The following is a 16,982-nucleotide window of genomic DNA, read 5'->3' as shown; positions in this document are numbered from 1 at the left end:
CTGCCTGTCTGGAAAACAGCACTCCGCCGTCCTGTTGATGCACTTGCCGTTCCATTACACAGCCCCCAGCGAAGAGGTTCAGTACTGCCAGAACTAGCACTCTTCTTCTCCTTTGCTTATGTAATAGGATGACTCGAGCAGGTGACATAGTTGGGGTTGTAGGGCGTGGCTGGGTAGAGGAAGGTGGCTGTTTTTAGCAATCTTCTTCTTTATTGTAGGTTCTTCCAATACATTTTCCGGTAGCTCAGCCCCACTGCTCGTGTCGTGGTGGAGACGTGCTGATGCGCGCAGCCCGGGGAATGTGACGCCATGCTCGGTCAGCGGCTGTGCAGGCAGTAGGAAGTAAGCAGCATGAGTCCTGGCCTAGCTCGCCTCTTGCGGACGCTGCGGCTCGTGACGACGCCGGGAATCGCCTGTGCAGCAGCGGGCAACGCCCTCCGCCGGCCAGTCCTCGGGGACAGCGTCACTGAAGACGATGCGTAAATGCGACCGAACGCTCAATTGGTAGAACCGATGCCGACGCCCACCTCTGATGCAGTTCAATAGTGCAGACCGCTGCTGAATCTGCTGGTTATGTGGCGCCGGGTTTATTAAATGTTATCAAAGAGTTGGCTAACGCAACCGCGCCACATGCAGCCCGCGCCTGCGTATTTCTGCTAGTGCTGCGTTCTGGCTGTTGATGGCTGCCGCGCAGGTACACACCTACCGACATTCGTTGCAAAACTGTGTCACAAGCATAACGCGCTGGCCAGCCTTCGTTCGCCATCTGCCATGAGGCTGGCACATCGCACACTAAAACATACTAAATCACAATTTCGCACCATATTTCCTAAAAATAACCCATTGTCCTCTACACTGAGGATAGGGTTCCATGTCATCTCCCCTCCCTGCAAGAAACCTGTTGACTCTGAACAAGGATCGTCATATTGTTCTACAGCTAAGACCATAATTAAATATATAGGTTAATTCCTACCCATAGCACATTACTTCCTACGTTACACATACAAGTAAACTGCACAAAATCGATGCACGTAACTACTCTCTTGACCTTAATGTATAACGAGTCTGTGGTACCCTAAATTCCCTCTCCTGTTGCTCATCATTTCACTTTTTCCTCTTAATATCCTACCTTGCTCTTAGTAGTACTTCTCCTGGAATCATGTCTGGTGCATCATCGAATGGTTGCAGACGTCCTACGTGCAGAATCGTCGTTCTTGTCGGCAACTGTAGCTTCACATTCACTGGTGACGTTGTTTCGACTACTTGGTAAGAGCCCATGTACCGCGTTAACAACTTCTTTGTCTTTCCATTCGGCGTATATGGACTGGACAACATCATCCATTGGCATACCTTACAATGCAGTAACGTCTTCACACGCCCCACTGCCTCTTCCTTTTTCTCCAAAGCCTTCGTATTTGCTCTTTGTACCCTGTTCCACATCTCCTTTAATTTTCTTGTAAAATCACGGACTGCTTCTCCCTTTCTGCCACTCTTCTAGTCAGTCATGCCGAAAGCTGATGGCATCTTTTTGCCCTACACGAACTCAAATGGTGACAACCCAGTACTAAATTGTACTTTAGAGCTATGTGCGCTTACAACAAAAGCAAGGTATCTATCCCAGTTTGAATTATTTGAATCCAAGTAACAATTAAGCATTTTTCCAATTGTTCTATAAACTCTCTCTGTCCTCCCATTAGCTTGAGGATGTAGTGGGCTAGTACACAACTTCTTCACTCTCAGCAACCGACACAATTCCTTCATCAGGTCAGACATGAAGTTCGTCCACAGGTCCATTATCGCCATCTGTGGCGCTCCAAACATTAGTATCCATGTATTAACTAACTCCTTTGTGACTGTGATTGCCTGTTGGCCCAGCACTGGCATCATTTCGTTTTAACGAGAAAAATGATCTGCTGCAGTCAGCACAAAACTATTTCCCAACCGTGCTGAATGGCCCCAACACATCCACCTCAATGAAAGAAAAAGTTTCTGCTGCTTCTGGCAATCTTTGTAACAATGCCTGCTTCCAACTCAAAGTGCCCCTCTGTGCACAATCCACATCATCCTTCTTCCCTTTCCATCAGTAGTTGCCTGCCACACTTCTATTAGTCGCCCTGCATCCACGATGGCCTGACAAAATATGATTATGGATTCCCCGTAGCACTTCCAACTTCAGCTTGACTGCCACAACCACTCGTGGACCCACTTTTGTCTTTCTGCACAGTAATCTGTCATGCATACCAAACTGCTGCTGTTCCTTATGCTGCCTACATTTCTCAATGCTGTTCTGTGCTGTTCGCCATTCCTCAAGATCGTGGCCCAGTGCTTCTATTACAGCTATCTTCCTTTTTAGCCCGTCTGCATTTCCTTGTTTCCTTCTCGACTTGTGGATTACGTCATACACAAATTCACTGAGTTTCAATGCGCATCTCGTTAATCTACTAAATGGGTCCTTCAAGCCTAGTAACTAAATCTGCATGGTCCATTAACACCTTAAACGTCCTCCTGTACAAATGACATCTAAAGTACGTTATTCTGGATACCTTCCTAAGCATCGCTCTCTTCTTCATAGAGTAATTTCTTTCTGTGGCGTTGAATTGTCTTGATGCAAAGGCATTAGCATGTTCTTGACCATCGACCTCCTGCCTCAAAACGCAGCCAAGGGCATAGTTTGACGTATCGCATGGCAATATAAATTCTTTCAGAAAGTCTGGAAACACTAAAACTGGGCTGGATGTTAACGCCTTCTAATGCTCCCTGACATTCCTCCAACCGCACAAACTTAACCCCTTTCTTCCACAACTTCGTAAACGGTCTTGCAGTATTCGCGGATCCCTTGTCAAACTTCCTATAATAATTCATGAGATCGAGGAAGGACTGTAACACCCTAGTAGTTTTTGGTAAGGGAAAATCTTGCACTGCTTGCACCAATCTCGGACCAGTCGTTACAGCATCCTTACTTATGACATGGCTCAAATAGTTAACTTCCTCCAGCGGAAAGTGACAGTTTTCAGCGTTGAGTGTGAGATGTGCTACCCGTAATTTGCTGAATACCTCTTATAGACGTTGTCTATGTTCCTGCATAACCCTTGAATGGACGATTATGTCATCAACAATTACTAAGCACGAGAGTGGTTTCAGTCCTCTCAGTTCTCCATCCAGCAACCGCTAGAATGTCGCCGGCGCATTTTTCAACCCAAAATGCAACCTGCTATGTTGTTAGTGTCTCCCATTTGTTGAAGAAGCTGTTTTCGGTCTACGTTCAGTTGCTACTTCTAACAGATGGTATCCACTCTTCTATTGCAAAGTCGACAAACACTTGGTTAAAAAAAAAAAAAAATGGTTCAAATGGCTCTGAGCACTATGGGACTTAACATCTATGGTCATCAGTCCCCTAGAACTTAGAACTACTTAAACCTAACTAACCTAAGGACAGCACACAACACCCAGCCATCACGAGGCAGAGAAAATCCCTGACCCCGCCGGGAATCGAACCCGGGAACCCGGGCGTGGGAAGCGAGAAGGCTACCACACGACCACGAGATGCGGGCACTTGGTTTTACCTAGGCTGTCTATGGTCTTCGTAATATTCGGAATAGTGTATGCATCTATTGTGGTCTTGCTATTCTAATATCGGTAACTGCAACAAAACCGATACTTCTGCGAACTGTCCACAGACTTCTCGGGTATGATTAAAATTCCCGCCCCCCATTCACTTTACTTTCTTTTACTATTTGGTCAGCTAATTACTGATCTATGAACGCTTCTAAAACTGGTTGCAACGACTGTGGTATTCTATATGGTCTTCGCTATACCGGTGCTTCATTTCCTATAAGAATCCTGTCTAGTGTTACTAGCGTGCTAGACACGGCCCTCTAGGGAAAAAAACAGATCGTGGAGTCCAACTGTGCTCTTTCTGCTCTTTTAATTTGCTTCAACGTCACACGAAATGCAGTCATAGCAGCGTCCTGTGCCACCTCATAGCTCACACCTCCTGTGTGGCAATCTTCCTCACCGAGAATCTCTAGTGCAGCTGACAACGTTCTCTTCAACATCTTTACATCTTCGGCGCCAAAATTATCGACATTGACGAATACCACTTTCCCTCCATCCCTTTCCTGTGTGTGTACAATACTACGTTTCATCAAACAACACGCTGTGTCTAATACTTCACTATCCTCCAATGGTTCTATTCACATGTCACACCTAGTGATAAGTTCGGTTCCACAATCACCCACAGTGATTTTCTGGTGCTTTTCGACACAAAGTCATACGAATCAAGTCATTGATCACGATTTAGTTGGACCATCTTGTATACTAGACAATCCTTGTGGCAGATTAAAATCCACTAATCGGAATGTCTTCCCACTCACTTCCACTACATGTCATCGACGGTCAATTATGGCATGATGTCGATGCAGAAAACCTAACCCTATGATCATGTTGTAACCTTCGCTTACACGAGACACCACTGCCACACTCTACCTGAACTTGGTTGCCCCAACTGTAAAGTTCAGCACTACTCACCCCAATAGTCGTATATCATTATTCCTCAGCCAACGTAAATCATATCGTAGTGTGTTCCACTGCCTCCTACAACTAATTCTCTCGAGGCTACCGATACATACGCTTCTGTATCCAACAATACTTTGCATTCTCTTCCATCTACAACACCCATCGTGGCCCATTCCGCCTCTGCATTCATTCTGACTGAACTTATTAACACTGGGAACTACTGTCGGCAGCCCTGGGGCTCCCTAAAAGATTTGACGATCGCTTCTTATTCCCTGGACTACCTCTACCATCATCCCCACAACCTCGCCGCTGACCAAAAACTCATCTACTGTCATTTCCTTCAAATTGTTGGCGATCCCTGTTACTCCAGTAGTGCTATGGGTTCCGTAACTGAAAATATCTTTGTGCATGCCCCGTTCGACCGCAATTAAAACACTTAATATTCGATGTAAATATCTGCTTCCACTGTCTTAGCCCTGTCGACCTACCGATTTCTTCGTATTACAAAGCTTATCTAACCCCTTCATGAAGATCCTCAGCCAATCCCGTATGCACTCTCCTAGACGTTTCCGGTGTCAAACCACTCAAAAAAGCATCGAGTGCTCCTTGCTCGGCCTCTTGCAGCACCACTTGATTTACCTCCTCAAACAATGAGAGTTAGTACATGTTACCGCTTATTTTCCTAATTCTATCTACAGTTTTCTACTACCTCATTACGTCTCCTGGATATTATCCCTAATAGTCCGCTAAAAAACGGTGCGCTATTATGTTTCCTACATCGTTGTCCCAGTCCCTGTCTCAACTGGTCAAAAGATTCTACATTTCGCAATGCTTCTGTGCACCTAACGAATAATTTTGCTTCTCTTAACAAACGTAACTATGTGATCCGCAACAGCTGTTTATCTGATCAATCCCCTATGGCAGCTGATGACTTAAGATGCTCTGTAACTGCCAGCACATCCTCAGACGCTCTACCAGGGCAAAGAGAAACAAGATTCATCACAGTCGGATCCAATCCAAGAGTTTGCGACTTCAACGCTTCTGTGTCGCAATTTTTTCCAGCTAGTTAATTAAACATAGACACATTATCCACTCTCAATTGAGCCACATGATCCACTAATGACTGCAACGTTTCTTCAGTGGTGATATCTCGGGTCTCTGATTTTCTGTCTGTGACAATTACCTACTATAAAAATTACACGACAGCAAAACAATACGCACACAACAGTTTATTTCCGAAGTATTCTACCGAATTACTTCTTGTCTCTAATCATGAGCCATCTGGACTCTCTACAGTGCCTAGCCGTATGCCCAAAACGATTACACGTAAGGTAGTTCCGCTACTGCTTCAGTACAGGGCGCAGAATGCCCGAGCAAATCACACTGAGTGCAACTTGCAGATACTAACCCTTCATCTTTACCATTAATCCTAAATTGCCACAGATCCACAGGTTCGCCTGTTTTTTTTTAAGCAATTTTCGTAAAATCATGCCACCAAAACGTCGACCTCATGTTTACCACTACAAAAGAACAAAATAGTCTCACTCATCCCCAGTGACGACACTGCGGGCTGTGGCTCGAGCGATGTGCATTGGGTTGGCACACGCTCCACTGTTGATTGGGCCGGCCGCGGTGGTCGTGCGGTTCTAGGCGCTGCAGTCAGGAACCGCGGGACTGCTACGGTCGCAGGTTCGAATCCTGCCTCGGGCATGGATGTGTGTGATGTCCTTAGGTTAGTTAGGTTTAATTAGTTCTAAGTTCTAGGGGACTGATGACCTCAGATGCTAAGTCCCATAGTGCTCAGAACCATTTGAACTATTTGAACTGTTGATTGCTGCAACGTCGGCCCTTCTGACATCACTCTGTATGGACCACTCTGTAGTAGTCTCCGGACCGGAGGTGAAGGCAAGGCTATGACCAGTTGCGACAGCGGAGCTTCGGAGCTTCGCTCTATTGTGGCGGAGGCGGCTGGCGTTGTGTCGCAGCTTCCCACCCTGGGCCTCAGCGTCGTTGGCAGCAGGCATGAACAGCAGACTGACCGGGTCGTGGCATCACGTCCAATGAAGGACCCAGTGCGGCGGCAGATGCAACCTGGTGTCGAACTGAAGGCTGCTGCTGGCGCTTCCCTGTCGTCTCATGGACCGATGCCCTGGCGCGGATACTCAGTGATGACCAAGTCCCCTAATCTACAGGCGTATTGTCCTCAAATTCAGCCTCATTTATACTCCGGTACTACCCATTTGTTTCTCTAAAACCTGGTGTCTAGTCAAGTCATCCATAACAAAGAGACTCGCTCGAGTGTGGTGGCAACGACCCGCTTACTACATAGTTCTTTCCTGTGCGGGGCAGTTTACCGCTGCGCTAAGCTATCCTCGCCTTGCAACTCAATGGCGCATCTGTTATTGTGCCCTATATGTCGATATTGCGTGGCTGACTGCCAGTGAAACCATCACAATACTCCGCGGCATCCTCCGTGCTACTTTGTCAGTTAAACTGAAGATTTAATACTTTTACCTGAAATACTGGGTAGTGCCGCTACGTATGACAGTTTATTGAGGTGACTTCGCCTTATCCATATGAAGCTTATCACTCAATAGCGGCGCCTGATATACGATCCTCCAATTTCTTTTCACGTTATTGCAGAGAGCTGACTGACGAGAGAGAGATAAGGCATCGCCGGATGAAATGTGTTTGTCAATTAACGACCAAACGCACAAGAATGGTGGCCCTGAGCTATATCAAATTTTCTAAAAGGTACTATATCGCTGCTCCCACCTAATTACACAGTTGTAATGAAAAATTTGTTCTTAATTGGGCAGCTGCTATGTGGCTCCCAAACGCATGAAATTTCGAAAATTCTGAATCGATTAACACTATTTGCAGGTATATTCTTTTCCATCTTCAACATTTACTTTCTTATTCTAAGGGAAATAAATGGGCACATGACAGAACCACAACTTTCTAAAATAATGTTATGCAAAATATTTAGAAAAGCGCGGAAAAAAATTAAGAACATAACTGGTTTTATTGTTAATGAATAGAATTTTAGGTTAAGAAATTCCTTTGAAGAAAGATCTGATGAAAGCGAGCAGCTATAGAGCTCCATATTTTTCCTAAAATGGGTTTTGACATCAGGTGGGCAGTATTACGCTCTCCAGAAACGATCTGTGAAACAAATTGTTTCTCCATTTCATCTGTTATGAGAACATTACTGCAATCTTGAATGACTTAAGTATTTATTTTAGCCCACATAAGCTGTATTTTTAATTCGTTTAATTCTACTTTCGGAACTAGAATCATTTCACCATGTTAAGGCACCATTGTTGAGGAAGCAGTACCATTTTATAGCAAGAGCTACAAGGGACAGAAACCAGACGTTCGTGAAGGAAGAAAAGTCACTTTGACGCATATTTTACTTGTTTGGTTGTCTTTTTTCCTATGGTCCCTTCTTAAACATAATCTGCTTGGGGCATAAATTGCGCCATAGTTGCTTTAAGGTCTAGAGAAACATCATCATGAACTAAGGATAGAGTCACAGTTTCAGGAACTAAATATGAGAGACGGTTTAAAATTCTTTTCGCATATGCCTTACTCGTTCACAGTTCTGTTAATTTATCAGTTGACACATAAATGGGAAGTCTGGATTACGACGTAAATCAGGTTCGTATCTAAATTCGGCTAAGAAAAATACCTAATATTCTCCTGGAGTCATTTTCGTCGTTAGGTAACTAAAAATAATGTTGAAAGTTATCCATCTGTAAGGAACCGCCAAATGAAAACGAGAACGATGCAAAAAAACTACAGAAACTGTTATGTACTTCAAAATTAATGGCCATACCTGTTACTACATTTATACCATTGAGTGAGAAGACAATCTGTGTCTTCGTGGAAAAATGTCTGTGGTTGCCTACGGACCCATCATTGTACCCCGACGTGCTGCGCTTCGTCCGCAGCAAATTGACCGACACGAGTGTCTTTCTTCAGGGCTGCAAAAATATGGAGATCTCATGGGAAGATATCGGTTCAAATGGTTCAAATGGCTCTGAGCACTATGGGACTTAACATCTGTGGTCATCAGTCCCCTAGAACTTAGAACTAATTAAACCTAACTAACCTAAGGACATCACACACATCCTTGCCCGAGGCAGGATTCGAACCTGCGACCGTAGCAGTCGCGCGGTTCCGGACTGAGCGCCTAGAACCGCTAGACCACCGCGGCCGGCTAAGATATCGAAATTGTATGATGGATTTGTAAGAGCTTCCCAGCAAAACTTCTCCAGCGTACTCGAAACAATGCAGTAGATTTCTTCTCCTGACGACTATGGCGGAGATAGCCATAGAAAGCTCGAGCATTTTATTCGAAATGACTTGGACTGGAAATCGAGAAGATTTTATTCAGGCATGCCGCCGTGAAAGACTCCGAAGACACCGTCAAGCGCAGAGGAGAAAGCAAATGAATGGAAAGACCCCTAGGAGGAGGAAGAAGAGTCTATAGTCACGATAGAAGGATAAATTGGAGTCGATATTGAAGAAAAAGGAGATTCAGTATTGAACTCAGAGTTTAACAAACCCCTGGAGAACTTGTAATGAAATAAGTCAGAAGGCATAGAAATGTTTCCTTCGGAGTCTCTAACATCACTGTGGGAGTGTAAAATGTCAACTTTCATGACCGGAAATGTTGCATTCATTAAAATATTCCAGGCTCTTATGCCGAGCTCGGATGAATTTCTCGCAGGAAACGAACGCTTCATCCCCGTCTCCAGAGGACATCTTCAAGGTTGGTTGTAATTTTTCCGACGTTCGCCAACGTATGAAGTAAAATTTGGTTTCGACGTGTGGTAATGCAGTACTGGACGACAGCAACCTGACAACTTCCAACTGCAATTAACTTTTGAAAATATCCGACGTCAAGCCTTTGCGCGGGAGCGCACGGATACGGACTTTTACTTCACCCAGTAGTGACACATGGTGTGCATCGGATATTCGACAAAGTTAGAACCCAATTTAAGATGTCCCCCACTGACGGGGGCGAAACATTTTGCTTCAGCTCGATATTCATTCGTAGCCCTGAACTGGGGGAAGTAACATCCTACACTCAACTATGTACTCTCCGACTAAGAGATGAAATATTAAAAGTTTTGGCTAGTTTCGTTGTCTCGGGGTTGAGATACGTACGTGCCGTATTACAAGCCAAATACTGCTGAGTCTAAAGTATACAATATGAATATATACATGAATCGAATGGTCAAAGGTTCCTATCACGTAGCGATTGCGAATTTTGAACATAATATAGACATTTATAGATGAAACACTGCAATTAAATAAATTCTGCAGGTACTATTTTAACGACTTTAAACGATGAATACGATAGCAGAAGTATCTTTAAGAATGTCCTTTATTACGACACTATTAAAATTGGTACACCAAGAAGAAATGCAGATGATAAACGGGTATTCATTGAACAGATATATTATACTAGAACTGACATGTGGTTACACTTTCACGCAATTTGGGTGCATAGATCCTGAGAAATCAGTACCCAGAACAACCAGCTCTGGCCGTAATAACGGCCTTGATACTCCTGGGCATTGAGTCAAACAGAGCTTGGATGGCGTGTACAGGTACAGCTGCCCATGCAGCTTCAACACGATACCACAGTTCATCAGGAGTAGCGACTGGCGTGACGAGCCAGTTGCTTGGCCAGCATTGACCACACGTTTTCAGTTGGTGAGAGACCTGGAGAATGTGCTGGCCAGGGCAGCAGTCGAACATTTTCTGCATCCAGAAAGGCCGGTACAGGATCTGCAACATGCGGTCGTGCATTATCCTGCTGAAATGTAGGGTTTCGCAGAGACGGAATGAAGGGTAGAGCCACGAGTCGTAACACATCTGAAATGTAACGTCCACTGTTCAAAGTGCCGTCAATGCGAACAAGAGATGACCGAGACGTGTAACCAATGACACCCATACCACCACGCCGGGTGATACGCCAGTACGGCGATGACGAATACACGCTTCCAATGTGCGTTCACCGCGATGTCGCCAAACACGGATGCGACCATCATGAAGCTGTAAACAGAACCTGGATTCATCCGAAAAAATGACATTTTTGCCATTCGTGCACCCAGGTTCGTCGTTGAGTACACCATCGCAGGCGCTCCTGTCTGTGATGCAGCGTCAAGGGTAACCGCAGCATGGTCTCCGAGCTGATAGTCCATGCTGCTGCAAACGTCGTCTTACTGTTCGTGCAGATGTTTGTTGTCTTTCAAACGTCCGCATCTGTTGACTCAGGGATCGAGACGTGGCTGCACGATCCGTTACAACCATGCGGATAAGATGCCTGTCATCTCGACTGCTAGTGACACGAGGGCGTTGGATCCAGCACGGCGTTCCGTATTACCCTCCTGAACCCACCGATTCCACATTCTGCTAACAGTCATTGGATCTCGACCTATGCGAGCAGCAATGTCGCGATACAATAAACCGCAATCGCGATAGGCTACAATCCGGCCTTTATCAAAGTCGGAAACGTGATGGTACGCATTTCTCCTCCTTACACGAGGCTTCACAACAACGTTTCACCAGGCAACACCGGTCAACTGCTGTTTGTGCATGAGAAATCGGTTGGAAACTTTCCTCATATGAGCACGTTGTAGGCGTCGCCACCGGCGCCAACCTTGTGTGAATGCTCTGAAAAGCTAATCATGTGCATATCACAGCATCTTCTTCATGTCGGTTAAATTTCACCTCTGTAGCACATTATCTTCGTGGTGTAGCAATTTTAAAGGCTAGTAGTGTATAAAACACGTATTGGTGTTGATGGTCCAGCAATTAAATAAAATATAAGTTGAGTAACAGGGAAACAATAGATTCCTACTTCACATAATTAGTTATGAACAACAACATAGCTCGCGAGATGTTCACTTCTAAACGCATACTATGTCTTCACTGCAGAAGCCATGAAAACCTCACAAGTGCACAAGTAGTCACTAAGAAATATTTCTGTCTCCCGAGCCCACTCGCAAACTGCTCCACTCTCTAAAGGCGCAAATTGAGACGCGTATAGCACGTGTGGCGCGACGCAGCGCAGCGCGCCTTTTTGTAACTTCACTGATTCAAATGGGACCGCGCAAATTGCTATGCAACGCGACTGGGACGCGACACACGCCTGCGCCAGGTCGCGCAGCGTTGTGGTTGAGGCACAGTTTCTCGCGCCGCGCGTCGCGCGTGCCTCGCTAGCACCATGGGAAATTTGAGGCGGGGAGCGGAAAAGTAGCTCGGCCATATGCTCACTTCGGAACGGCGCATATGAGCAGTGGTAGCATTGCCCATACGATAAATTTTGCCTTACTGTATACTAAATTTTATTGCCTTTGGGCAGTGTTTCGTTTTTCGCCATTTAAGCGCTCCAGCATTCTTCGTTAGTACATTATACTTTTCTGTTATTTATATCTGTATAGTTTTGTTTTGTTTTTCATCTGCCAAGAAAAATGCATACTTCAGTACTTGATGAGCCATTGGTCGCTGGAATTGTATCATATGCCTCCGCGATGTTTTCAGATCGCAAGAAGGGACAAAAAATGGTTCAAATGGCTCTGAGCACTATGGGACTTAACATCTATGGTCATCAGTCCCCTAGAACTTAGAACTACTTAAACCTAACTAACCTAAGGACAGCACACAACACCCAGCCATCACGAGGCAGAGAAAATCCCTGACCCCGCCGGGAATCGAACCCGGGAACCCGGGCGTGGGAAGCGAGAACGCTACCGCACGACCACGAGATGCGGGCAATAAGAAGGGACAGAGGGTAGTGAATAAGGATCTAAGGAATATTATAAAATCATGTGATTCAGAATCAAGGTAGGAAAGTAAAACAAAGTTATCTTCTCGCTGCCTAGTATGCTGGCGTATCTGTACGATCTGTTACAAAAATTTAGAAATCGATAATCTCCACAGGTGTGATCCCTTCGTGCTCCTGGTAAGAAGCGTCGAAGATCTGAAGTATAGAAGTCTCACTGTGCTTACTCTAATATGGATGTAATAATGTAATAAGACACACTATACTACATGCATGTGAACATCACATTTCCACTTCAAGCCAGAAACAGTGGAAAAGCAGTCAGAAATAACCATGTTTTAATTGGTTCGCCGTGATGAGAAAAAGCATTTTAATTGCTGCATGCATATTATCAGCATTAATAAACTAATTATACAACAGGCTACACAAATGAAGAAAATGGTCGGTATTATTACGAAACTAGGAATATCCTAAAAGAGTGTTATGATTAGATACATTTAATTTGTTGAAATTTACTGCTGACAAAGGCAGATCTACTTTCATGACAATGTTTTTCGAACTCCAGCTCACAAGGCACACATGGCTAGCTTGTGCATTCCTGTCGCGCGCATTATCCTCCGCTGCTGACAATACACTGACCATTGTGAAGGAATAAAATACTTTGTTAAGTTTCCATTCCAGACGCTCGTTGTTAAAAATATGGTGGTTAAGGGGATTCCACCAAATCTCCAACAGAATTGATAATCTATTTTTGCGTGCGTTGGTAACTTTTCTCATTCAAAGAAGCATCACCGTTTGTGAGTAACGGCCACATTTCTCTTGGTGACTGGTTTAATTGTACTTGCTTTGTCACAGTGTAATTTGCCAAACTCATCTCACAGCAGCTATTTCGACAGAATTCCGAAACGGAGTGCCTCATTGAACGAGTAATTGGCAATCACAGAGCTCAACAGCTTACGAAAAACCTCATAGTGTCGTTTTGCAGTAACATAAAAGAAGAAAATGGTTCAAATGGCTCTGAGCAGTGTGGGACTTAATATCTGAGGTCATCAGTCCCCTAGAACTTAGAACTACTTAAACCTAACTAACCTAGGGACATCACACACATCCATGCCCGAGGCAGGATTCGAACCTGCGACCGTAGCGGTCGCGCGGTTCCAGACTGAAGTGCCTAGAACCGCTCAGTCACAACGTCCGTCCATAAAAGAAGAAATTTCATGTTTATTTTCATATTAGGAAGCTCTTGATTCGGTAGCTATCGATATCTCTTAAAAAATTCCAGTCACTGGAGCAAAATAAATAAAAAGGGAAGTATAAATACTGGTATATCGCCATAGATAAGAAAGTTCCATGTGTTTAAGAATTGACGAAACACTCTCCTCCTTGTGTGCTGTCACTCGCCAAACTTTCGTTTCGATGTCTCGAGCGGTTTAGGAGATATGAAAGTTGTTGCGAGTATTTCATTCTCGCGAGCGTGAGATCGGAAGTGAGCTCGCTACATGGTATCCATTTTCTCGAGATCGGAGGCAGATAGAGACCTCCTCTCAAGTCTAAACAAAAATTCAACATGTTAGCTAAATTTCATACGCAGCAACATATGGTATAATATGCACCAAACGCAAAATCATAGCGACCCCTAATTTTCGTTGCAAACTTTTTGAGTTTGGCGTAGTGTCTTACGAAAATGTGTACATCACAATAAGAATAGTCATTAGCGAGATGATGGGCACTTGACCACGAAGCTGACATGTAACGCTACAAGTAAGGCAAAAATCTAATATTTTCAGTGAATAGTTTCTGTAAAATCGTTTGAGAAAGATAACAGGTTGCGCGCGCCTCGGTTCTGTCAGCGCAGAACGTCGTCAGTCGGCACGTGCGATGTATGGTGTACGCGTCGCAATATGCGCTGCAACCGCGCGACCCGTGCGGCACGTGCGTGGCGCGCTGTAGTGTCGCGTCACGTCACACGTGCTACACGCGTCGCAATTTGCGCCTAGCCCGTCTTTCCAGCGGCCGTGCGTCCGTCGCGCCATACTGTCCAGTACTCTTTCTCGTGTCTTCTACCACAATGTCCAGAACTCCCCTGTTCTCTCTCAAAACGATCCTCCTCCTCCGCTTCCATACAGTTTCTCCTAATGTCCTTTTTGGAATGATCGCTGTGATTGGCTAGAGTGCTCCCGCCCTGTCTCCAAGCCAACGCACTCACAAACACAATGAAACACATTCTAAATACTGGATTTACATTTAAATAACTTGAAATTAAATAAATATTCCTATAGCTGGACCATAAACGCGGTCTAACACACGTTATTAAATACATAAACAAATTAAATAAACATATATCAAAGGAATAGAACAGAAGTAAGCCAGTAGCCTAATGTCACTATGCTTTCTAAAAAACAGTAAATAATTGATTAATTTCTTCATGAATAGTATATATCAGATATAAACAAAGACATGATGAATAAATATATTTATAAGCATGCTGATACCATTTTTTCGTGTAACTGTGGAGTATTTATGGCCTGACGCGATCGATAGTAATCGGCCACTTTGACCTCCAATAACTCATGTACTATTCAAGTTACATGCCTGTAATTTACAACAATGTAGGTTTGCGCTAATAGCTTTCTAAAGACACGTCGATCGACAGAATCGGAGTGAGTGTTTGGATTTTGGAAATTCGATGCTGGGTGTTACTTGTATAATTTATCATCAGATACTAAACTTTAAAGTAATAAAGATATTGAGAATCTGATTACACCGTCAGAATCGTAGTGCAAATAATGGTAATGTACATGTTTCTTTCTGAGGTATCATGATTGATCTGGCTACTCTTAATTTCTATAGGAACTGTGAAATATTTGCCAATAAGGTTTCACAAAGTCCCCCATCTTTGGCACTCCCGGCATGTCTCCTTCATCGACACAGCATCACCATGAAATTCCCAGCCACGCGGTCGGCCTGGACCCCGGTTAACGTTCAGAACCACGCTGCCGCCGACGAGCCACGGACAGCCGAGAGGCCCCAGCGCTGCCACGCCAACTCCGAACTTAGAATATTTTCAGGGGGCCACAACTCGCCCGTTACCTCACAATGTCATATTTTTATTAAAAATAAATAAACAGGCTTACGTGAAAACAATTTAAAAACTTATGTTATTCGAAGACAGATGGTAAACTAAAATTCCCTTGTAGTACCGATAGGAGGGTCGCACAGGGAGAAAAATTATAGTATCTTTAGTTCAAATTTTTATGTCATGCAATTCCACCAGCGATTATAGCGTAATAAGCAATTAATATGTCGATGACGGTAGATTTGAAGCACTAAAGGATCAAATACAATCATGATCTGCACAACATTCTTACATCGCCTCAAGCATCTGTTAAAGAAATTGCACTGTACTGTGCAAGCTAACAGCCTCAAAGATGTTCGGGCTCACATGCGGTTTCCCTTCATCGAAATGTCTTGGCTCAAACTCGTCTAGGGGTTGAACCACACGTGTCGCATTACACGCCCTAAATTAGACGCTTGTGACCCTTTGGTTAAATAACCTGGCCGATGGCAAGTTTGCGAAATAGTAAGTTAATAGAACAGATAATAACAGTAATAATAATATCGGGAACTAAATTAACGACCCATAAATGATGTAGGCCACACAGTAGCGATTTGGTTAGAATAACGTTTATTCAGAAATAAAACTAATGGCGAAAGTGGTCGTATTTAGAGCTTTTGTTTCATATCCATTTGACACAGTTCGATCATTCACAATCTCATCGCGAAACACAAGTCCAACACTCCACACGAAGAGTTAGAGGTCACACCAGGCGCGCAGCTGCTCACCGCTCAGATATTAGGTCCCGCGATACCACACAACGCGAAATTTTCTAAGTCGTTTCACTTCCTAGCTGCCTGAAGACCGGCTGTCCGCTTTCGTGTCTCAATCCGAACAGTACCCTTCGGTGTCTCCAGCCGAACTGTCTGCTTCCGCGTCCGCACCAGCACTCTCTCTGCCCGTCCCCGGCCGCGTTTCCCGCGCGCCGAATATCCTCGCTCAACTGACTAGAGCAATCCCTTTCCTGAAGCTGTCCATCTGATTGGCTACAGCTTATTCTACGTTATTTTAAATTTTTATATGTTTAAATAATCAAAGCTTGACTACTTTCACGTTCTAAATAAAGTAACAATACTATCCATTACATAATAAACGTTAAATTCTTTTACGTAAAACCAATAAAATTTCCTTTTTAGCTTTGAATGCCACGGCCAGTAGTCTTGCACCAATGTGCTTTCTGTTAAATGAATAAAGAACAAAAGTAACTATTATGCACTAAACCTTGCAACAAATGTTCTATTACCTAATTATTCAGTAACGTGTCATGCTGTCATCGTTCAATGTGTTTTGTGTGGAGGAAATCATGATCTGATCCTTAACTGAAAATACCGATAATTTAAATTTACTATATCTTTTAAACAAATAAAGTCACAGAGTTGATATTTACAACGTTTGTCATTTTAATGATTCTCTTCTATATGAAATATCGATCGTAAAGATCGACCAAAGCGTTCAGACTTTAGCATTCAGGTCTTTGTTACAAAACTTGTTAATTTGACTTTAATAGTAAATCCTAAACTACTATAGATATGATCAATATTCAAGTTTTTT

The sequence above is a fragment of the Schistocerca americana genome, chromosome X (assembly GCF_021461395.2).
Source record: "Schistocerca americana isolate TAMUIC-IGC-003095 chromosome X, iqSchAmer2.1, whole genome shotgun sequence".
In the NCBI taxonomy this organism is placed as follows: domain Eukaryota; kingdom Metazoa; phylum Arthropoda; class Insecta; order Orthoptera; family Acrididae; genus Schistocerca; species Schistocerca americana.
The sequence above is the reverse complement of the archived record's forward strand: the minus strand, read 5'-3'. Positions refer to the sequence as shown.